The sequence below is a fragment of the Ambystoma mexicanum genome, chromosome 6p, assembly GCF_040938575.1.
Source record: "Ambystoma mexicanum isolate Mex_15411 chromosome 6p, UKY_AmexF1_1, whole genome shotgun sequence".
In the NCBI taxonomy this organism is placed as follows: domain Eukaryota; kingdom Metazoa; phylum Chordata; class Amphibia; order Caudata; family Ambystomatidae; genus Ambystoma; species Ambystoma mexicanum.
Genome location: NC_090935.1, coordinates 114,927,642 through 114,952,875, shown reverse-complemented (window position 1 = coordinate 114,952,875; position 25,234 = coordinate 114,927,642). Strand labels below are relative to the sequence as shown.

General features: G+C 44.8%; 1 protein-coding gene across 2 annotated transcripts in view; it reads left to right on the top strand.

Annotated features, from left to right (window-relative positions):
• The first annotated feature begins 1,267 nt into the window (after positions 1–1,267).
• The window catches only part of DNAJB5 (DnaJ heat shock protein family (Hsp40) member B5), a 169,991-nt gene continuing 146,024 nt past the window's right edge, over positions 1,268–25,234 (top strand). Inside the window, exon 1 of one of the 2 annotated variants that reach the window (XM_069626814.1) lies at positions 1,268–1,531. The gene's annotated coding sequence lies outside the window, so the exon portion shown is untranslated. The remainder of the gene's footprint in view (positions 1,532–25,234) is intronic. The other variant, XM_069626815.1, reaches the window with a different exon arrangement.

The window sequence follows — 25,234 nt, the reverse complement described above, 5'->3', positions numbered from 1 at the left end:
AGTCCTAAGTCACAAGCACATAGAAACAAATAAAAGGGGCAGCGTCATCCACAAGTAGTATTCCCAGAATGGAGTCACCTTGTCCGTGCATCGGTTTTCATTGCAGCGAGGCAGATCGCGGTTTGTTAACCACAGCCCTCCTCCACTTAAAAGTAAATAACGTGCGCTATTTGCCTTTTGAAATAGCAATGTCTCCATTTACAGTAGACACCAATTACCCTTCAGCGCGCTACAAAGTACATTTTCTGAACCATTTTACCCTTTGAGCATGGCACACAAATCTAGCCATTAGCCAATATTTTCCCTTTGATTCCTTCTGCAGTCTGTACCAGTCACTCTCCTTGCTACACAGACGTTTGTTTCAAACTTACGTAACCAAATAAAGCCTGATCGGTTTGCAACACAGCCGAATTAGTAGTTCAGACAACATTCGCACAATACAGAACACAAGAAAGCCTCGCGTCCGTGCATACGGAACTTTCTGTAATCTCTGCCTAGCTGCCCATGTCCGTGCACCAACCATCCGAGTGGTGACGTTGCATAAACTTCCAGAACCTTCTGCTGGAATCCCCTGGCGCTTTCCCCCTGTTTTCTCCCACACTCTCTGTCTGCTAGCGCCACGCAGCCAGTCGCCCAATCAATTGAAAGAACGAAGGCACGAGACTCTATTTCGTGGAAAGAGCAAGTGGGTGGAGCTCTTCCGCAACCTCCTCCCCTAAGCCGCATTCACTGGCCAATCAAAAACAAGACGAGGTCTCCAAGGGAACCATGGTCTGGCCAATCATATCCTCGTGCACTTACAGAAGGGATGGGCTGCTCGTAATGTGGTCTTGCTACACCAAAACAGAAGAGGGTCTAACATTGGTCTGCTAAGGAATTGTAAACGTAAAGAGACTTTACATAATATTTGGTAACGACGAAAGAAACGTAATACCTTACCATACATACAGGAATTTTGGAATAGAAACGATGATTCTGCTTTAATAATTTAATGCATTTATAAAAATGTATGTGCTTTATACAATTTTTAAAATGTATAAAACTATAATATATTTCTAGAAAAAAATAACAAAATGATTGTTGGTTTCCTTTATTAAGGGAAATCTCACGTTTTGGTAATGTAAATCCTTAAAGGAAGCCGTATTCTAATATGCCCATCAGAGTTACGCGATACTGTGGCGGCCAACGGGGAGCCTGCCATTATCGTCCTTCTTCTTTGTCTATGACGGCACCAGTGCGCGTGTCTCCAGGAGGCGGCACTTTGGGGGCTTGTGAATTGAAAAACCTTTGAAGTGGATCAATGAATAGGCCCCGCCCCTGCGCTGTGATGGACGAAGAGCTCGCCCAATGGCTCCCCGTAGAGGGGTTGCCCTGAAGGCGGAGCCCGGCGGCTCGGGCAGCCCCGCGAGGAGGAGGGCGGGTCGGGTGCCCCGTGACGTCACGAGCGCTCGAGCTGGGTTCGTTGACTTGTCAGAGTGAAGCCGGGATAGAGAGGTGCGAAGACAGCGGCAGCGCCAGCAGCACGGGCACGGTGAGCAGGGGCGGCTTTCAATGAGGGGCGCAAAAAAAGCGGGTTACGGGGATAGAGCGAACGAAGAGGCGGCAAGCTGCAGCACGCGGGGCGGCTGGAGACGTGGCTGTCGGGAAAAAAAAAAAAAAAAGAACATAACTTGGCCAACGGTGAAGGAAAGGGGACCGTTACTTTCGAGTGAGAGGATAGGGGGGGCTGGGCAACAGTATGGACAGCCAGCACTGTGGGGAGGGAGAAAGAAGAGACATGGGGAGGCAGACTCCGGGAAGAGAGGACCGGAGACAAGGGAGAGTCCCTAGTTAGGAAGAGAGCTAGTGCTGGAGGGAGAGGGCAATGACAGCTGCCACCCGAGGGCACAGATGAACTGCAAGGCAGCCCACATGAGGCTTGCAGGAGGGCACGAATGCAAACCGTCGCCGGTGGCTAGAATGAGGGGTCTGGGGGGCGGCCAAAGACATCCAAGCGGGGCTCGGATCTCTGCTGAGGTGAACACACGACCGTGGAATGACAGCTGTCACAGCGGACAGAGGGGCTGGGGGAGGGAGAGCAAGGACTGTCCCCAGAGAAAAGAAAGAAAACGAGGGCTAGGGGGCCCAGGGTACATGGAGAGGTTTGGGGGGGGTGGGGGTGTTGCAGGGTACATGGAGAGGTGTGGGGGGTAGGTTACATGGAGAGGTTTGGGGGGTTGCAGGGTACATGGAGAGGTGTGGGGGTGTTGCAGGGTACATGGAGAGGTGTGGGGGTAGGGTACATGGAGAGGTTTGGGAGGGTGGGGGTGTTGCAGGGTACATGGAGAGGTGTGGGGGTAGGGTACATGGAGAGGTTTGGGAGGGTGGGGGTGTTGCAGGGTACATGGAGAGGTGTGGGGGTAGGGTACATGGAGAGGTTTGGGAGGGTGGGGGTGTTGCAGGGTACATGGAGAGGTGTGGGGGTAGGGTACATGGAGAGGTTTGGGGGGGTTGCAGGGTACATGGAGATGTGTGGGGGGGTAGGTTACATGGGGGACGTTTGGGGGAGGGGTCAGGGTACATGCAGAGGTTTGGGGGGTGGGGAGCATACATGAAGAGGTTTGGTGGTCGGTGGGGGGCCAGGGTACATGGGGAAGTTTTGGAGCTGCCATGGGAAGCCGGGGAAAGAGGCGACGGACTGTGAAAAGGGAGAGAGAGCAGTGAGAGTTGGCACTCTTGGGACAGGAAGGGGGGGGGTCCCATTATGGGATGTGAAAATGGGAGAACGATCGCTGTTGCTTGATGGAGAAAAAGGGGACACCCGGTTGTAGGGATAGAGACGTGGCATGTTCCCACGAGGGACACAAGTTGAAAAAAGTGAGATCTGCCACTCAAGAGAGTAAATAGCAATACAGCTGTCACTACAAGATATAAAGACCTAGTCACTGGCATCTACCGGAAATAAACCGTTTTTAGTGACTACAGGGAGAATGGTTATAGGATTTGAGACAGTAGGCTAAAGGGAGACATGTAGGCAGAGGGGTGATAACTGTACACATTGGAGATGTGAATAGAAACCACAGGAGATGCAGCACTTAAAGGTGCGGTTTGCGACACCACAGTGTACAGCAATAATAAAGGTCTTTCGAGGTACAGGTAATGCGGCGGTACTCTTGGGAGTTGAAGCTTCTTCTGTAGGGTTTTAGAAGCCGAGAGACCCCGTGGTGTAGGAAGAGACTGTCTCTGTAGTGAAAGAGATTCGGGTCCCAAATCTGAGAGTCCCCATTGGAAGAGAAAAGCAGAGACCCAGGCTTTTATTAAGAGCTTGCCACTGGTATAGAGGAGTGTTGCAGCTGCTAACGTGTGGAGGGGTTGGTCCCTGACTGCCTGTTATTGATGTGCTGTGTGGGAAAAGGAAAGGGGGCTCTGTGGGGTGAGCATGGATGAGGGCTGAAGAAAGAAGCGCCTGGTGGGAGGCGTGCATTCCACCAGGGGAGACTGACTCATTCTCCCACACGATGTGCTCACGCAGAGGGAAGGCACCGAATGACAACTTCAATAGCAGCCGGGTATTGACTGTTCCAAAAGGGAGAGAATCTAAGAAATGGGCATCCTTGCACTGTGTATAGAGGGCTGTCGGATGAATAGGGGTAGTCTGCCTTTGTATGGGGAAGTAATACGACGTGGTTCTGTTCACTTGGAGGAGGGCTGAATTTTGGGGACGTGGGGATGTTTAAATAGGGAAAGTCTTTTTTTTGTTTTTGTTTTGGGCAATACACTAGGATTCTGTACAAATTTTTAAGGTGTGTCAATCGCTTTTGATGGTGACAAATGGAGCCTTTCTAGAGCATACGATATATCTCTCTGGTTGGGGTTAAGAGTGCTTTTTTTCTGGTGGGGGAAAGGGGCTGCCCTGTTGGAGGATATATATGGGCTATGCTGATGGGGCACACATGAAGGGCTATCTCGGTTGACGGATCTGAGATTGAATCTTTTGAATAATGAAGATGAGCTGGTAAGAGATACATAGGGTATGTCTCTTCTGGAAAGAGCTCCAGGAGTAGTTTTGAGGAGATTGAAATGGGCCTCCACGTTGCTGGACTGGAGCTGCGACTGGCCGTCGGGTTTAGTGGTGTGCTTTGTGGGATAAATTGAGAATATGTGGCCGTTTGGAGTAGGCTTTTTATTGTGATACATAGTGGGGTTTGTTTCTGAGGAATGCAGCATGGCTGTGTCTGGGAGATGCACAAGGGTCGTTTGTGCCATGGCAGATGGGCATTGGCCTGTTTGGGGATAACATTGTGTGCGGGTGCCATGTGTCTAAAATGGAGCAGCTTGTGTGTTGGCTATGTGTTATGAGGCTGTATTAGGAAGGATGGAGGCAGGAAGTATGTCTGGAATTGGGCTGATTGCAGCTGCCCTATTGGGTTGCTTACCGAGGGCTGAGACCGGCAAGGGGGCAGAGACTGTCCCTTAGAGGTAAGCTGTCTGCCGAGTGATCGTCGGGAAGCGATCATACCCTCCTTTTTATGAACATAGAAAGCGTCCTGATGGTGCCGTTGCTTTTCTATTATGGAACAACAGTCTTTGCATTGGTCGCCTGGGATATACTTTGCTCTGCAATTATGGCATACAGTTAAACAAATGATGATGGCGTCCCTCTGTTTGACCCTGGGAATGCTGGGTGTTTGCGGTGGACTTTTTTTTTCTTTCTGTGAGGGGTATTTTGCTCACCACCCTTTCTGGACATTTCCAGAGTTTCTGTGCCCATGGCTGATCTGTACTTTTGCTCTGTGTGGACTCTCTCTGCGAGACATGCTGTGATGAGGGGTATTGTGCTGCGATGTGTGTGATGCTGATGCGTGCAGATCTACCATTAGCTGGACACATTACTTTACCCAATAGCTGGCTGCAAACCAGCATCTATGCCCAAACCGATAAGTTGAAAGGCTAAAGTCGTATTTTCTTCATTTGTTTTATTAAACGGAATTCTGAACCACTTGCATCCATGCTTGTGCTGATTGACTGCCATCTGGTACCAGCAAGGATTATCTGACTTGATGCACTTGGGACCCAGTTGACTCAGAAAAGGGTAGGCATTGGGTAGAGAAAGCATGGACGAGGGAGTGGTCGTTTGGGTGAATGGTGTAGATTCGGCTGTGTGGGTCGGCATGTGGGACAAAGTCTGCCTGCAGACACCTGTTTCTGTTCCAACCCTGTGTGAATCGAGTAGAGGGAGAGAACAATTGGATGCATCAGAACTCTTCCTCTCTGACGTGCCTCCAGATTGTGGGTGGCAGGTGGCAGCCAGCAAAACTGGCAGTGACGGCTCTTCCTCCTGAATTTCATTGGCAATATGCCTTTTGTTGTAAATGTCAGTGGCTGGCACAGGCCTCCAAACCATGTTGAGGCTGAAATAGCAATTGAACAGAATTCGGTTTGTATCTGTCCCACCAGACCTCCCTCCAGTCACTTGTTTCCTGACTGTTTCTGCCTTTAACAGAAACCGACAAAAATGGAATGGACCCACTAGACGGCCAAGCTTGGGTGCTACAGTAGCTACTATGTGGTGATTGCGAATACTGACCATAAGCTACCTGCCGATCTCCGCCTACCTTATTGTTTAATTCCTTGTTGCCATCTGAGTGACAAGTTATGCAGCCTGTGACATCTGAGCATTCGTATTCTCTGTACCTTTTACTATCGTCCCATTTGTGCTTCATGCGTGTTAGTTCATTGGCGTTTCCAACCTTTTTATACTCCTAATATGCTTACCACCATTTCGTTAACAAAATATTTCACCACATACTTTTTTTTGGTGTGATATGCACATAGAAGGCTTTACTGCGGTCTCTGGCTGCTGTCACTTTTACGTAGGATGTGACAGAAAATCAGGTCTCTTGCTGCCCTTAGTGCATCACAGCTGTATTCAAATGCAGTTGATTTACTTCAGACGAGTTTTGATTATTTTGGGGTACTACCATCTGCACCTTACCAAAGCGTAGTTAATCCTAGATGTGGACAGCATCTTGGACCGTCTCTCAAACCCATACAAGCTTACAGCCCATACATGCACACTAACAAGGCTCCTGTGGCCCAACAGTATTCTCAGAGATGTCGGGCAGCCAAAATTCTATGTATGCTGCAGACAAAGCTGTTCAGCAACGCCACATGAAGCAAGAGAGTTCAGTAGGCATTCTCTAGTCCATAATATCAAACTGCCAACTGTCCAGGTTTTGGGAAGCTTCCAAACTCAATGCACCAGCAGATAATCATGAACAACGATATCCCACCTATTTCACTGTAGGCATGACATTCAAAGCTGGGTCATACTGCCTGACCACCTGTGGCTTCCATTCTTGTTCAACATTTGCTGCCATGCTTCACTGACACTCGGTCAGACTGTTCTTATTTGCTGATGCATTGACTGTGCCTTCGCTGATCCAATGGTTCTGGTGTCCTGCTGGTTGCCTGCGAACCAGGATGAACGCTGCTCATCTGATACTTATGTCTGTCCTGAATTAATTACTATTCATGTTTTTTTAACGTGGATTTCTTTCAAACCAGACAGGAAAGATTGGAGAGAGCACACCTGTATACATTTAATTAAACAGCCTCAAGCTGTGAAGGGCAAAGACAAATTCTCTTCCAAAATTGGAAGTTGTGCATTTTTTTTCTTGTGACTTAGAATCCATGGCTGTCATAGCTTACAGCTGTATAGCTGATTCAGGCTTCTAATAATAATCTTTCTTAGATCTGCGCTGTGCTCGCTGATGACATGAACCTCTATTAATTCACTGCTGATACACATTGAAAATAGAATTTTTAAAGCATGCCCTGTCTGTTTTCCATTTCAATCCCTGCCCCATTGATTGACCCCCTCGCCCGCTCACGAATTAAGATGTTGTTGAGAAACGGCTGTCTAGGAATGCTGAACCGGGAACTAGAATGTTACCTTTGCTTGGCCCTGGTCTTGATGGACAATGCTCTGTAACAAGATCACGACAATGGGACTAGTAGCTGACTAGATGTTTAGTTAGTTGTATTATACGTTTGGGCTCCCTCAAAAGATTTCAGCACAAAGCCCCAGTATTCTCAAGGCACCCTACATAGGTTGATTGCTTGTCATTTTTTATTTATTTTTTACTTACGTCTTACGTACGAGTTCTTTGTAGAATCTGCAGTGCTTCTCTTAACATCATGGGAATCTTCACACAAATATTCTGTCATCTGTGCCTGCATCCTGATGTACTTGATTGAGATTTGGCTCAGCACTCTTTACCATGAGGAGGTCTCTACACTTCGTTTTTCATGCACTTGCACTTTACTCTTTTCCCGCCTACAACTGTGTTTTAGTTCAATTTGTGGTGGAGTAAAAGATTATTTGGAACACACAAATGTCGTGTGAGGACTTATTCATTCGTTCTGTATGTAGTTTAGTTTTTAAGAAAACAATTAGTAGGGTAAACTACAAGTGTCATTAAGGTATATATTGATGAAAAATGTCAAGTTGCTAGCTAAAAGGCACTCTCCCCTTGACATCAATTCCAGTTTGCCACGTGGCACACAGTACTTGCTCCCAGCAGTGGATTTCAACTTGCCAAAGGTTAGTGTGGAGTACAAATGTTGTATCTGTAGTGGTTACGATGGAAGTCGCTATTGGCGTGTTGCATTCACTCTTGTTCAAAAAAATGCAAGCCCGGATTGACTGGAATGGACAGGGTTCTTATTTTCCATTCATGTACTAGTCTTTTAAATGTCAGAATTGCATTTGATTTCAACAGGGAGAAGGTCTAAGGAGTACAAACATCGAGCTATTTTCCGGATCATGCAATATTCTGAAACAGTCTATGCTACTCTTAATCTAGTTTGCATAATGGTGCTGCAACATCTTATATCGTGATGTACACGGTTTGCTTGGTAACAGAACGTAGATGGGAATAGCTTTGGTCACTTCACCATATTGTTCTTGTATCCTTTTTCTGAACCAATGGCCCCAGTGTAGATAAACTCAATTGGCTATGTCAGAGTAACACGCCATTTTTCTGTCCAGAATTTGAGGATTCAAGGACGGGTTAATGGTTTTAACGCACTCGAGCTGTCTTTAAGAACTACACACTTCATTGCTAATGATGGGCAGAACGAGGAAAGGCAAGGAAAATAATGCTGCCTCTGTATGTCGACTCTAGGCAGTTCTCGCTGGTACATTTCAACCATTTGGGTTAATCGTTTTGGGAATGTTTATGCTTGAGAAATGGTACTGCTGAAAAGCAGGCTGCGCTGATTCACAGCACCTGGCGTGTGGTATTCTGCGGTAAAAACGTCCCAAATGTAGCCTTTCCCGGAGGGGTGGGGGGCGAGAGGTGACCGATCCCCGGAACACCCGCGTTCTCGCCGCCCCTGGCAGGCACCATAGGCATGAACATTAGTTGAACGTGGGTAAGGGGGGAGGGAATCTTCTGTTGCGCTGCCTGTATTTTCCAATTGCAAGATGTGGTTCACATGGAAACGAGGATGATTCCTTCGGAGGGGAGTGGAAAGGGACCATATATGGGCACAACGGGGTTTGCTTAGATTATCCTGCCTCAAGTGATAGCTGTAGATTCTGTAATACACCTCCGCAAAACCTTTCTAATAAGGCAACTTCCTGCAGACTTGCCCCAACCTAAGTCGCAGCCTTACCTTTCAATAAGGTATTGTAGATTCTGGCGAGCCGTTTGCGCCCAGCAAGGCACAGACTAATAAACCACACATTGTAAAGCCCAGCTGCTCAGGCAGTTATAAAACCGTGTGTACCGAAGACCTGTTTTCAACGTAATCGAGAGTTAACGCCAACTGTAACCTATTTCTTACATCAGGGATTCACGTGATCGGCAGGAGTGTTTATCGATTCTAAATTACCTTGATGAACTTTCTAAGTGTTCACCTTAGCGTAAGCGGGCGACAATCGACGCACATAATTGTAGCGGGCGATTCCACGATGAGCATATTATGCCTTCCCTCCCAACCACATTCATAACGAAAGAAAATAAGACTTGGAAAAAAATCACGTGTCCGTGCTTTAAATCGCAAAGAGCCAAGAAACGCGCACTGCAGTTAGATTACCTTTCCGATAGTGCTGTTGCTTTAGATCCCATGTCGTCTCTCGCATGATGCAGGATTGAGCCAGCTGTCTTGAGAAAGCTTTCCCTGCTCGTGCAGAATTGGCTGGTTACACATCAGCTGATGCTTCCCAGTGTAATGTGCTGCCTGTTAAAGGGAAAGTACGGATTCTGTTTCTTTAAAGGAAGGATTGCAAATAATCCATTGTGTGCTGCTTCCTTTGCAGGCATTCTTATTAACTTCTACCTTTCCAACCGTACGATCGACAGTTAGTCTATAACCAAAAAAAGTGTGCTTGGCAAGGCTCCCACAATAATATTGTGTACTTTGATGCTGGTGCTTCCTTTTGGCATCTCGTTTTGTAACGTGGTCATTTACTTCAACAAAATTACTTCGATGGCAGGTGCCTGGGGGGAAGAGTGCATATGCAGTTTTGAAGTAATACAGGCTCAATGAAGAACCAACTGAACAGTGCTTGCTAATCGCATTCGCCTCATCTTCAGGGAAGCAAATGGTTGAAACGTGATATACAGCTTTATCCAGTAAATGTGAATACCGGCTGAATTCGTATATTAACTGTGATGAAATTACTAAATGAATACAGGGATGAGTAGTGCAGGCCTTGCACATTCTTAAAAATCCCACTAGTCCTTCAGGGCGAGTTCCTTAGTTTACATACTCCACCTAAGAGAAATGCACTTGCCCCACGGTGACTGACAAAATATTTACCAGTGCATTTGTAAAATGGTTCATGTCGCCATAAGTGAACTAATATTTGCTGCAAAGGTGTCAAGCATGCACAGTGAAACCTATATTTGCCATTTACTGCAAACAAATTGTTTGCAGTAAATGAAAAATATGTTTCTAACACCCCCATACTGGCTAGCAAGGGCTAGTATCTGTGGTATCCAGAAAAGAGGTGAGTCCACACCATGTAATTTTATCTTTTTTCTAGTTAATCGAAATTCACCTCTCCACAATCGGGCTGCAGCAACTGCCTGTGCTTCATCAAGTGGGCTCCATATATACATATCTAACGTTCTAACATATCTTGATCCAACAGGCGGGGCCAGAGGCCCAGACTGAATGCACCTTTAAATGTATACAAATGCTTCAGTAACGTAGTGACTGCTTATATCCACCATTTCAAAGGTAAACACTCTAACATGATACATGTGCACTATATAACCCATATCCCCCCCTTTAACCAAACAGAAGAAGAAACAGGGTTCATCTCTTGCACGCAACCCTATCCTTATTGAACACACTGCCATCCTCCAGAACGAAAGCTCCACGCAAATTCATTTTGGCCACTTCAGGTCCTACATACCTTTCTTCGGACACTCTTATCAGGCTGCTTCTATTTTGGAGATAGAACCTTTCTTTCATAAGATTATTTTTCCTTTCCACCCTTTCTCTTGAAGCCACATGGTCACATTCAACAATCCTTGATCTCCCCAGCCACAGTGGACAAACTGCAGTGGGATCCCTTCTCGTTCTCAGAACTTCGAACACTACTAAACCAGTTGTTGCATGCGGAGCAAAGTTGTAAACATACACCCTTTTTGCCACTTCATCTTCCCAAATTCTTCCTTCATTTACTACCATGCGGATAACCTGTATTATAGTACTGTTGAACTTCTCGACAACCCCATTGGTTTCGGGGTGGAAGGGAGAAGACTTAAGGCGGACAACCCCAATGCTTGTTAGAAATTGTTTATTCATGCAAGATGTGGATTGAACCCAGTTGTTGGACAATATTCTCTTGGTAAAACCCTCTCTGGAAAATATTATCCAGAAAAGACACCACAGCATAGGTGTCCGCTTGTTGTACAATGCACGTATCTACCCGTTTGGCGAACATGTCCTTTTAAAACTGATATATTTCCTCACTACATTGGATACAATTATGGGTCCTAGCATGTCAATGGAACTCCCAAGGCATCTCTCGAAAATCAATAGGCATTAATGGTTGGGTGCTGCACCATAAGCTTTTGTCTGACTCCCTATACTCATCCACATTTTTGATTAGGTTCTCTACCTGACTATCTAATTCAGACCACCAGTAGTCTGCCCTCAAACGCCCTATGATCTTGGACATACCTAGGTGTCCTTCATAGTGTCCTTCATGTTCAATTTCGAACAGTTTACTCCTGACTGCCTAAGGGAGCACTGTCCTATCTGGTCTGCATAAAAATCCTTCTTCAACACTGAGTTCACCTCTGACTTTATAGCTGGAGGTAACCCATTGGCAAACCCATAGTCGGCTGGTTCGGTAAAGGGCCGGTATCCATGATCGCTGACACTTTTTTTTACCAGACCGGCCGACTCGGAATGAGGCCCTTTGTTTAGGTTTATGTATAATGCTGCCTTTTTATTAAAATCCTACATGATTTCATTCTGTTCATTGGTTTACCACTGTAGCCACTTTATATCGCTTAATTGTTTTCAGTTTGTGCCTGTTGCATTTGCGCTTTTTTAAAGATGAAATCTGAGCCTTAATATTGGCCTTGTTCATGCTCAAAATGTACTTTAATCGGGCATACATTTCATTGTAGAGTGTGTGGTGCTTTGTAGTTTTTTAGTTAAATGGGAATTGTTTACCTCTTCTAGCAGGCTTAAAAATGTGCATTCTCTGCTGACGAGTGACAATTGACTCTTGACAAATAAGATATTGCTCTGTGCATGTGGAGAACTGGCATTCATGCCTTAGGATGTGACCTTTTATGCCTGTCATTGCAGCTTACAACTTGAAAGTTTTTTTTTTTCCTTCTTGTAGCATAAAGTGTGGAACCTTTCTTTGTATTGACTTCAGATGTTTGGTGGGTTTGTAAAATGAGGTCGTGTTTCTTAGGTTAGTCCTTTTCTTCATATGAGTGGTTTCTTAGGATCTCTTAATCTGCTCTAACTTCCAACCCATGAGGTCGTCTCTCCATTAGAGCAATGCCCTTTCCTCATTGTATGCAACTTTTCATTCTTTGCTTTTCATCTGTTCTGGAGCATTATGGTTTTTGTTAGGATTTAAGATTATAGAAGTTTGCCCTAGTCAATGTAATGACCTATTATTGCTTGCACTAGGTTTGTGATGTGCTTTTCAGTAAGATGCATGTAGATGGATCCTTACGTTAAGGAGCGTTGCCTTCCACTCACAACTTTGACATATGACAGTGCCGCCGGAGGTGTGGGGTTGTAGGGGTGTGGTTGAGGGGGAGGAGGGGCATGGCCTTAAATGCAGATAGTTGAGTCCTGGTGATAGCGCTCTTAGAGATGGTGTTCTGAAGTAGCAAGGCACGTTTCCATTTGGTTTGAATCGACGACCAGATCTGACTGATAGATTGGGAAACCACGCTCCACATAGGGTTCCCCCCACATTTAAGAGAACCCACAAGAGATATTTTATTTAGGGTTTGTTAAGCACTATCTATTACTCATATAGAGCCATGCAGACCCCTCCGCCTGTGCCAACAATGAGCCAAGAACCAGACCGGAGTATAAAGAGAATATTTATCCATTTAAAGTATATGTTCAATAGATCTTAAATGGTTACACACGCCACCTTCTGACACAAAGCTTCCACACACAATGATTTGATAAAATTTAGAGTGCACACACCACACTTTTTTTTTATTATTATTTTTTTTTTAAACCAGTTACGCATTGTACATTCGGTCCTTTGTTACTTTCCTGTACACTAGAAAATTCTAGCAGTTTTGGGATCTCGCTGATTTGTAAGAATGCATGTGGCAAATAGAACCCTGTTTCCTTTGCACCCAAAAGCAATGTAATATTGTTCTGCTATCAGGGTCACTCACTTTCAGGAGAGTCTATTGTTCAATGATAATTACATAAGTTTCACTTTGCAAAGCACTGCCCTCCCCCCACCCCCGTGCCCCTCAGGCCCCAGCTCCCCACGCACCAAAAACCCAGGCATCAGTGATATGCTGCACCACTCTGTCTAAAGGCCAGGTCTAGGGAGTGGGGAAAGTTAGGAATTTTTTTAAAAAAGCAAATGAAATTGGAATGTAAGTTAATGACCATATATTTATGCAGATTTGTTTTTGTTTCATTTTTTGGTTCTTGGTCTCATTTCCCTGATCAGAAGCCTAAACTGACCGTTCCTTTCGTGTGCTGGGTCTATCGTCAAACCCACACATCTATGTTCAAATCTATTTTTTAATCTGGTTGGAATAAGTTGTGAGAATGTCATTTGTTTTTCATCATCATAGGTGTTGCATTTCAACCCTAGCTTAGTCAGGAGGACATGAAGCATACTGCAAACATGGAATAAAAGATCCCCTGACACCACATGTCGAATGACTCCTTTCCCAGAAGGCTCAAAACCGTATGATCCCTTTTTGCCACTGTATCAAACAATATAGCATGGTAGATTGTATTGAAAGGCCAAATAGATCGGGCATTCACCTGCTAAAACATGTTGGCGCCTTTCCCCATTGCTTGCATTTCTACAGAGTAGTCGCACTTAATTTGCTTTCATCTTCCTTGGACTTTGGAAACCGTATTTACCTTTGAGCTGCTTGTGACACTAACGATCTGTCTGCCGAGATTTTAGAATGTGGTGACCAGATTAGTGTTTAAAGTTGAATCTTCACAGATTTGATAACATTTCACCAAGCTGGAGGTCCTGCATTGGCCTTCTGTCCCAAGTAGAGTGCATTTTAAATATTCTCGTTCATAAGGCCACGTACAGTGCCAAATCAACTGCCTTTACAGTCTGGCTGTCTCATTATTATAGCCAGCTTAACTTGCAACAGTTTCTTCCTGGTTGTTCCTAAGTGTAAAAAATGTAGGACTGGCAAGAACCACTTCACAAATCGCAAATACCTGGAACTCTTTACTCGTCTGGCTGAACTAAACCTAACCACTTCATGGGTGGAACTAGGATTTGTTGAACAGGAGCTAAAGGCAGCTCCTGGGTATTTGGCAATTTTCAGTAAGGAGCCATCTTTAGAGAACGAGGAGCTAGTACAAAGCGTGTTGCAAATCTAACTTCCATGTGAGAGACAAACTATACCCCTTTGTTTATTACAATTTACATATGTTCTAGATCTAGCCTAATACTCCTTTTAATATATTCCCAAGCAAAACTAGACTTAATGCCACTGTTTTATTTCTATGGTATCGATGAGCGTGGGAAGTCCAAATTGACTTTTGGCAGCTGTTGGTGTTGAGCTAAGCAGGTTCCTCTAAATAGCTCGCAGCTCCTGGCAATTTCAAACCACGTGCTTGACACTCATGAGGACATTGATGCCCACACTTGCTTTGCTAGCTATCGGCCTATTTGTTCCTACAGTGCCAAGATTTCCTATGGTGAATGTATGGCACTTTAGAAAAACACTCACAAATCAAAAATATTTGCCATCTGCCCAGGCCTCAAAATGTGCACGCTCAAATAGCCAGTGGTGAGTAATATTTAACTTGTGTGTGTGTGTGTGTGTGTGTGTATATATATATATATATATATATATATATATATATATATATATATATATATATATATATATAGGCCACCACTAACAACCCTCATCTGTTTTCCTATTGACGCTTCAGACTGATAGTTGTAAGGCTGCAGTGACTCAGTTTCCTCTAAAATACCTTTTGTTCTATGACAACCCAGCAGCTTTGCCTTTACGTTAAATCCCCACCTGGGGTTCAAACCCAAAATGTTAATTGACGAGCAGCAATGCCGAACAATTAGGCTAGCCCCTGCTTAGAGGGGCTATAGGATCAAATAAATCCCACTTGTAGAGGTGCACCAGCAATAACTTAATATAATCTCGGGCAAGTTATTTATCATTTTCTTTTACTAAAAAGAATACAACTATAATATAGCGTTAGGAAGGGTATCTAGTAACCAGAGTTTGCCTGAGGTAACTGTTCATGAACTAAATGGGTACTGTTTGCTAAAGTCTGTAACTTGTGCTCGTGAACGTGCACATCCTTTTATTGTAATCAGTTGTCAATTTGAGGGATGGTGGGAGGGCTTCATCGAAACTACCAGTAGAGGCTTTTGATCACAATTGCACAATTCTTGTTGTGGGAAAGTTTCAAATGCAGTATTTTCACAGTGAAGCAATGTGCACACGGCCAAATGGAGACCAAAATGTACTCTGGTCATGACACGGCCATTTTTGGCAATATCATCCGAAAATTACAGGCCTTTTCTGCATCCCAGTCTTCTGCGTAGTAATAGCAAAGGGCATGGGTGAGAGGAGGTGATCAAGTTAACACACCAGTCCCAGCATGGAAGAAGTAAACTGCCCTTTTGAGGTTGGACAACTCATGGAACGAGAACCAGGCCAAAGGCACAAAAAAAGAGGGGGTACGGTTATAAGCATTCTTGCATTTAGGAGGCCCTTGGCAACTCACTTCCAGCTGGGAGGATTCCTGAAACGTCTGCAGGTTTTTGTGTCCATTCAGTGGGTGGATGGACTACTTGAGATCAGAACACACAAACGGCTGCAGCTTTGGTGCAGAAGGGTTCCACCTGCTTCATCACGCACATCTACTACGCAGAGCTTGAAATTAAGTAACTGGCTATCGTGCAGCATCCAGTACGCAAGAACTACCAGAAATAACCTTTGCACAAGCTCCTCGTTCCTATTTCCTTTCATCGCCATGCATTTCTACGCCTGCAATTTATTTCATGCACGTTTAAAGTTATCATACGAAGCCCCTCTTCCCCACCTATTTTTAACTGTACCCGACCCCCCACCCTTATCTGCCCTTTACCACCCCTCAAAAAATAATTCTATGAACTCTCTCGTTATTTTAGAAATGCCCGCTGATGAAAGGACGTTGTTCCGCAGAATGTGCTACAAATTAAATTCCACATGAGAGAAATATATAGCTTGTCATTACATAAAAACCATTGTGCTTTAAATACCTCGAGCTTTATTATGTACCTTAATTGAAATTTGTAAAGACAACAGTTAATGTTGCATAGATATGGCTTTGTCTGTGGCACAGTGCCCTTTGCACGGTTAAGCAATCCTGAGCCTTTTTAGTTTGGGCTATTAGGTGTCACTGTGCCACATATAAGCTGAAACTACTGCATTACAGATAGGAAGACATGTTATATGAGGAGGGACACAAAGCTTGTAGGCGTTTATCAGTCCACCCATTGACCCGCCATGTCCATGCTTATCCATATGTCCAGTATCTTCCCCATTACTTCCAAAACACCTCTTCATAGGAATTCTTTACGCTTGCTTAAAACAAGTCTTACCGTGAAAAGGATACACTGTTGAGCACCTAGCAAGAGGGTCTCGTCTTGAGATCTCTCCCGTTGCCATCCTGCATATCTTTTTAAAAAGAAAATATCCTGATGTAACTTCAATAGTGACCAGACAGAAGCGGAACCCGGTGGAGGAGCAGACTGGTACAAGGTGCCACACAACTGCTCATCTGTGCGCTTGACAGTGGGGGGTGAAGTGTCAGGAGAGCAGGGAAGGCTGCCAAGGCAGGGCACACTGAAGGGAGAGGAGATGGCACACAGAGCTGCCAACGCTCGTAGCGGTATTGGTCCGGCGAGAGACCCTACAAACGCGTATCAGGAAGGACTGACTACATACAGGACGATGCCTGCCGCGGGCTCTGATCATCTCCCACTGAGGCTCCAGCATTTGAGGCTGTGAAGTGAGTCACCCCCCCCCCCCCCCGCTCTTGAGACTCCCTGGTTGCACACAGCAATCCAGTCGTCCCCAGTGCTGGACATTACCATCTGTCTAGCTGGCCCAGGAGCAGGGAGCAGTGTAGCCACACCAAACCAGTGGTGGAGGAGTGATCTTTTTGGTGTTAAGAGCAAACGGCACAGTGAACTGAAAGAAACAGTCCAAACTGGGCTATTTTGCCAAACCAGGCACCCCCGCCCCAGCAACCAATGCAGGTCAGACATGCGGTTTGCGATCCTGAGACTTGGCAATGCTCAACCGAACCCTGTTGGCACTAAAGAACGTCAGAGATATTTTATAGGACAGAAAATAGATGGCCTGACCAGACCAGCAATGTTGATGTATCTGCAGTGCAAATCGATGAGCTGTGCGGCGAGATGACGGAGGCGGAGCAGCGTATCAGTGTGGACAATATCACAAAGTTGCAAATGGAGGTCATGCAACTCCAACAAAGCATGAAAAAGGTAGTGACAAAGAATGGCGACCTTGAGGGGTGCACCCGTCGCAATAACATACACATCCTAGGTCTCTCGGAATCGACTGCAATGGATAAATTGGAACCTTTTATTGGGCGCTTCTTACTAGAGGGCATGGATAATTCTGAGATCTCATCCTCTTCATGGGGCACCAGAGATGCCAATCTTTGCCTGAATATTCAATTATTCAATAGCTGGGATCGAGATGCCCTTCTGAAGGCAGCTAGGGAGAAAGGGGAGCAGAAATACGGATCTGCTGTTATCTAAAGGCTGTTCTCTAGATTTTTTCCTGAGTTCCTGTACATGCGGGCTAAAATCCAGAAGACCTTCTAGAAAGCCAAAAATATGCTAAAAAAGCTTGCGCTGCGTTATGCTATTAGGTATCTGTCATAAATGAAATCTTGCAAGATGCAAAATCCCTATTCTTTACAGACCCAGGAGCAGTTGAAGGAGAGGAAAAATGTGGGCATCAGTCAGGCGAGAAAGTGAGACAACTGGACGATAAATGCAATCTTGTAATTTGTATTTGTATTTAATATTTATATAGTGCCTTATGCCAAGGCACTATACATTGCCAATCTCAAGTACAATAATTAGGATAGGTAGCAGTACAGTATACAGCAGATAAACCCCTTCACTACCGACATTAGGTGATATACACAATTAAGGTTGAAGTAGAAAGGTTCTCAAAGTAGCACGAAAAGCAGAATAAGAGTTAATAGAACGAAAGCATGATTGCGCACTGGGAGAATGAGGTACAGATAATAAGTAGAGGAACAAAGAACACAGGAGGGGACATAGAGACCAGGGATTTAACATTAACAAGAGCAAGACCACAGAGGGACTTGAATACAAAGAATTACACTTCTGTCGAGAGAAAAGGTAGCCATTGAAGAGGGGCAAAAGCAGTAGAAATAGAATCCCGAATGGGAACAGAATACAAGAATTAAAAATAGACTTTAAAGGAGCTAAGCGAGAGATGGGAAGACCAAAGAGTATTGCGGAACAATAGAATAACCATGAAAAGAAAGATCTTAGAAGTTTAGTAGCACTAAAAGTAAGGAAAGCCCTAACTTTGCGGATGTCAAAAAGATGGAATCCCCAATATAGAGACCTAATTGAAATGTGATAAGTGAAAGATGGGTCTATATCAATAGGAAGATCAAGATTACGGGCAGTAAGAGATAGGAAGGCGAGAGGGTGGAAACAGGACAAAGGTGCAATGAGGATAAAAGAGGAGCAGCGACCCCCGGCAGAGTAAGAAGAGGAATGAAAGGTGGCATGTTGAGGCCAGCTGAATCAAAGCTTCACCCTTGGCCACAGGTGAGGCCTGCGCCAGCTAGGGCAAATCAATGGGTCCACAGCCTCCAACAGCAGTTATGAAGAGAAGCATCCGTTTCCCTGGGAAGGCGCGGGCAGTGCCATTAGACAAGCAGGCTTCGTAGTGCGGCCATCAGAGAAAAGGACCCAAGGCTGCCATATTGGATGAGGCTTATGGTTGCCTAGACAACCCATACAAAGCGACAACTCACAACTCAGCTCAGCAGCTGATTATGATTCAAGCAGTTTGCTTCATTAAAGGAAATTTGAGCTCTTGTACTCGGTAGAGAAGGGAAGGGCTCTAACAAGGACTTTAAATTATTGCAAACGGCTATCCACAGGCAAGAGAATACAGTTGCTATTAAAAAGAGACATTAACCCAGTGGAACAGTTACTTGTCTAGGTGACTATTGCGAGTTGTGAAGCATAAACAGGAGCTGCAAGGAGCAATGCCAGAAGAGATGATGAAAAGGTAATCTTTAAACATTAAACAGGGTCAGTGTTTGTTTGAGTGTCCGTTAAATTATTAGCGCCACATTGGCACCACACTGCACCATCAGCACAGTATGGCTAATGTACCTGGTCCAGTTTTCTTCCTTCCCACTCCTGGTGAGCCCGGAGTGTGTTGAGTTGATTGAAGGTTTCACCAAATACATATTGGCTGTGTTTGGAACTAACTATTCCAATGATGAAAGGAGGCGTTACTGTACCACTTTTTGGGTGCCGCTGGACGACATTTTAAAGAGACAATGGCCAAACTCTACGAGCACGATGCAGTGCAAAAGAACATTATACTAGCGTGATACCATTTTTGCTACCAGGGAGCAAAAAAACTGGCAAGAGTATTGAGGAATTTGTCACAGCCCTGAGAGGTTTAGCTATGAAGTCAGTTCACTCATTGTCAGGAGGAACATTTGCAAGATCAGTTGATGATTAAGTGCAATAACAATAAAATAAGGGAGGAAATGTGGAAGGAGTGCAACCCCACCTTGACTAGAGCAATTGAGATTACAAATGCATTGAATATACTGAAACCTGCATCAGGCTTTTCACCCCGACAGATCTACTGATAGCAATAAGGTGGCTTCGTAAGAGGCTCTGTGTACAAGAATTTTAGGGCACCCCAAAAACAATGGTCTGGTAGCTCATAGAGGGGTGAGAGAGTGGAGGGAAGGGGGAGAGACTTTCCAAGTGACACCGGCACATACAGCAATAGGAACACAAGATGTTTGTGGGGTCCTCCAAAGGAGTTCAAACCTACCATGAGCAGAAGATGTGACAGTGGGTCCCACTTGGCGTACGACAAGGAGTGTGGCAGTGCACATCATTTGTCGGGAGTGTGCACATAAAGGTCATGTGGCTCGCTGTTGGAAACATTTCAGACCTGTGGACAAATGCAAGAGATTATTGAGGACAATGAAGAAGATTATGGGAATATGGGGGAAGGAGATAATTAGCTCAGTACAAGCGGTGTGTGGTACAGTGAGGAGAAGGAAGCCGTATGCTGTCATAGCAGTTGGAGTGCCTATTTCGATAGACAGCAGGGCTGACCAAACTCTCGTAAGTGAAGTGTGGAGAGACAAATTTGGCTGCTGCACCCTACAGGAGCCAGAAATAAGTGCTAATGCATGTGGCATCGGTCACATAGACATTCTGGGCCAGTTCAGTGGAGAATCGGAGGGCACAAAGGCCCAGGGGACAATCGATGTGGTGAGCAAAGGAGTTATTGTGGAGTGACTAGGAAGAGTTGGAAATACGTCTTGATGCAAGACACCCTTAGCAAGTCTTGGCAGTGGATGGGGACAAAGTTGGGGACAATGCAATAATCTCAAATATCGTCAGAAATTGGGCAACACGTTTTTGAGAAAACATTAAATTGTCTCAAAGGTTTTGAGCACCGATGGGAAGCTCAAACCAAGATAGCCAAATTACGCATGATACCGTTGGCCCTGTGCAAGGATGTAGAGGAGGAGGGTAGCCAGATTGGAGAGTGAAGGTGTTATCGAGAAAATTCAAATTTCGGAATGGATTTGTCCTATTGTGGTAGTAAGGAAGCCCAATGGTTCTGTGAGACTATGCATCGATCTAAGACATTTAAACGGCATGGTGGCGGAGAAGTTTCCACTCCTCAGGATTGTTGACTTATTAACTGGCATTGCTGTCTTCATTTTAGACCTCCGATCAGCCTTTTACCTGAATTGAGTTGCATGAGAGCTCCATGGATTTGACTGTTTATTACACCCATTGGTCTTTTTAGGTGTCGAAGGATGCTGTTTGGGCTTGTCACAGCGGCCAGTGCATTTCAAAATGTTATGTACCGGTTTTTGGGTAAAGAGAAGGTTGTGTTGTTTAACCAGGATGGTGTTGATTTGTTGGGGGAGTGAAGAGGAGCATGATGGTCACCCTAGGAGAGTGTTGGAAATCTTGAGTGAGGCGGGTCTTACCATTGCCAAAGAGAAATGTACTTTCAAGGCATGCAGAGTAGTGTATTTGGGACATGAGATTTCTTCGGAGGGGGTGAAGCCGAAGTATGGTACGTTAGAAGCCATCAAGGGTATGGTGTGTCCCAAGAAGGGTGATGATTCCTCATTTCTGGGTCTGGTGGAGTTTTACAGCAATTTTATTGAGGTTGTCCGACAGGAAAAAGAAAATGAGGAGACTTACCAGGAAAGGGGTTGTTTTTGATTGGGATGTGGCCTGTGCCAAAGAGTTTGAGGATGTAAAACAATTGTGAATGTGCCAGTACTGTCTAGTTTTGTGGAGGGTAGGAAGACTCTAGTATACGCGGATGCAAGAAATTTTGTTTTGGTCTCGGCGCAGTTTTAATGCAGGAGTGTGGCAGTGGTTTGTGCACCATTGAGTTTACCTCGAGGAACTTGACGGATGCAGAAGTGAGGTATTCGGTAGTGGAAAAGGAGGCTTTGGCATGCATGTGGGCTGTGGAAAAGTTTAAGATGTACTTGTGGGCGAGTGATTTCACCATACGAATTTACCATAAACCACTTATTAGTATTTTTTCGAAAGGTTCGTTGGAAGGAGTGTCAAGAAGAATAATGAAGTGGGTTGGTAGTTTGTAGAGGCGGCAGTTTTGCTTGGAGCATATTCGAGGTAGAAACAATGTGGGTGCGGATGGTCCGTCAAGGTCAGTGGTGGAAGGGAGAATGATTGGTGGTGGTGGAAGGGAGAATGATTGGTGAGGAAGTTGAGTGTGATGATGATGTGGGAGAGATTTGTCGGGTACATGAGTGTATAAAGAGGGTGGATTCGAATGAGGCGTGCGTTGAGGATTCTCTGCACCATCAGTCATTAATTTGGTGAGTACAAATTCCACGGCGAATGGTGATGAAAGGACCAGGGAGTGAAGAATGAACTTTGTGTTAATGATATTTGTGCAGTGGGCATAAATTGGTGGTGCTGGAGAAGATGTGTGGTGAAGGAGTTGGCACTTTGTGGTCATTTGGGTTTGACGAAAACCAAGGAGCTGATGAGGTCTGTTTGGTGGCCTAGAATTGATAAGGATGTAGAGGAGTTGAAAAAAAAATGGTGCTGTCTGTCGGGAAGGAGACAAAGGTCTCGGAGTTCACAAACCTCCCATGGTGGTTGGAGAGTCCAAAAACTCTGGGAGATGAGGTTGCTTTGGACTTATTGGGTCCGTTTGTTACTAAGGGGACCAAAGATAAGTATCTTTTGGTAGTAATGGATCTATTATCTAAGTAGCCAGAGGATTGTCCTAAAAGAGGTGACCAGTGGTAACATAATACAGTTTCTGGAACTTTTATTTTGGAGGGAAGGTTTTCTCTGCAAGTGTTTATCAGATAATGGAACACAATTGGTCTCGAGGGTATTGAAGGAGTTTTTGGATGGGTATGGTGTGGAACAAGTTACGACTTCTCTCGATCATACACAAGGCAATGGGTGTGTTGAAATGATCAACTGCACGCTTATGGATGTTATTAGGGTTGCAGTGGCAACGGTGGGGGGATACAAGGGGCGTACGGTGACATGGGTATCTCCTTTTGAGTTGTTACGAGGTAGGAAGCCCAATACTGTTGTCCGGGTTTGATGGGTAGGTCGAAATGTGATGGTGGAAGGTGTGAAAGAAAATTCTGGTCGATGGGCACAAATCCAAGCAGAGTTATGACCAGGTGAATTGTTGCAGGAATATTTCTGTGAATCTGGGTGAGACGATTAATGTGAAGTTACCAGTGAAAGTGGGAAGGGGAAACTCAGTGTTTTCATGAGCCCAAGGAAGTGGTTAAAGATCTGGGTTCCTCAATATTGGTGAAGGGTGCAGGGGGATTTGGAACAAGGAGAGAGTGACAGTATTACGTGGGAATGGGGTGCTGTATAGGAGGAAGGGAAGGATGAGGTTGAGTGAGTTTGAGGGATGAATTTGAGGATCTGTGATTTTCTGCCTACCATTGTTGATTTCAGTCATGAATTAATGTCCTGATAAGGTTCTTTGCAAATCTTAATTTCGTTGTGTATATATATATATATATAGGTTTCAAGTGCTCATTCATTGATTGCAGGCATGCCTTTGATGTCAGGAGCACTCATATCATTCTGTATTATAGTTATGACATGTACATAGTTAGTGTTGGCTGTAATCTAGAGCCTTGGGGGTGAAGGTTCCTGGTTGAGCAGTTGGGGAAGATGTGTTAGCTGGGGGTCGCTGTGTAACAGCTGGTCTTACCTTCTACATGAATAAACAGGATCTTGTTAACTCTGCACATGCCTTTCCCTTCACTTTGAATCCTATCCGTTTAGTACCACTAAAAGTAAGGAAAGCCCTAACTTTGCGGATGTCAAAAAGATGGAGTCACCAATAGCGAGACATAATAGAAATGTGTAAGATGGGTCTGTATCAATATGAAGACCAAGATTACAGGCAGTAAGAGATGGGAATGTGAGAGGGTGGAAACAGGACAAAAGAAGCGGAGGCAGAAATAGTACAAAGTCTGTTTTTGAAACATTAAGATAGTGATCAGACATCCAGGTTTTAATAGCGGAGAGACAGGTCAAAAGATTAGTGCGAAAAGTAGATGTGAAGGTAGAGAAAGATGAAGAGTTGGGTATCAGCATAGAAGTGATGAGATGACCCAAAGGAAGAAATATTAGCCAGTGGAGAAGTGTAAAGGGAGAACAAAAAAGCACCAGGGACAGACCTGTGGGACCCCATGGGAGAGAGGGAGAGTCCTCTGAGCAAGTTCCGGCCTAAGAGACGCAAAGTGTGGTTGGATAAATGAGAATGAAACCAGGATAATACAGAACCAGAGAACCCAGAAGAAGAGACTGTAGAAGTAATGTGTGGTCTACTGTGTCAAAGGCAGCAGATGGATCCAGAGGTATGATAGTAGAAGAGTGTTTAGAGTGGAGAGCAGGGAGTCAGAGAGAAGAGCAGGTTCAGTAGAGTAAAGGTGTGAAACCCAGACAAAGGGGAGGAAGAATAGAGTTTAACATGACAAAGGAAGAAATCCGAGAGTAGACCAGCCGACGTTCTAATAGTTTAGAAAGATAAGGAAGAAGAGAAATAGGACGAAAATTAGAGTAAAGATGAATCTAAAGGTTTTTTCACAATAGGAAGCATAATAGCATGTTTGAATGAGCTGACAAGTTGAGGAAGGAAGAGAAATATTAGACTAGTAAGATAGGAATTTGAAGGAGGATAATTTTTTGTAGTAAGAGGGATCAGGATCTTTAGGAGATGCAGTGGGATGTGCCCGAGAAAGGAGCGAAGAAGTATCAGAATTAGAGATTGGGGGAGAAGGAAGAAATTGACCTGGTTGAAGGAGGAGAAAATTGGGACAGGGGATATGGGAGCAATAGCCGCAGAAGGAGTATCAACTTTAGAAGTGAAGAAAGTTGAAAAGTCAAGCAGTTGGCGTCAACTGAAGGGAATAGTCCAGAGTCGGAAGACGAGAAAGCGATGGGAAAAGGCATGGAGAATGAGAAGTCTGAGATTGCCGGAGGTCAGACTTATAAGAGTGCTTAGAAGAAAGAAGTGCTTCATCATAGTGTGGTAAGAGAATAATGCACAGTCCGCATCAGAGCAGGACTTGTGCCATCGCTGCTCAAATCGGTGGAGGGGCACTTTGCATCGAGCGAAGCTGAGGGGTGATCAAGGCTGAGAAGGCTTGTGGGAGGGAGAAAGTACAGAGAAGGCGTGTAATGTGTCAAGAGGTGATAAAAGAGAAGTGGAGAGGACAGAGGTGGCTTCGTCCATTGAAAGGTCAAGAAAAGCTGAATGAGATGGAAAAGTAGAAATGCAAAAGGATACAAAGTGAGTAGTGTTATAGGAGCGAAGATCGCGACGAAGAACAGATAGCGTGGAGACTGAGGTAGGAATAAAGGGAACAAATTGAAAAGAAACCAGGTTATAGTCTGAAGAATAGACCGGATGAACAGAGACTATAGAGGTAGTCAAAGATGAGGTACAAATGTGAGCCAATCTTTAGGGAGTACTGAGAACCTATATAAGGCGCAATCCAGGGCGACAGTCGGAGAAATCACATTTCTGGATCAAATGGCACTGGGTTGGTTGCCCACCGACCAGGCGATGCTCAATGACCCCCTAACAAGAATTTAAAAGGGTAAAACAATCGGAGCCCGATAATAAAGCCCCATGAATTGGCTCGTTAGTGGAATTTTATAAGGAATTCATAG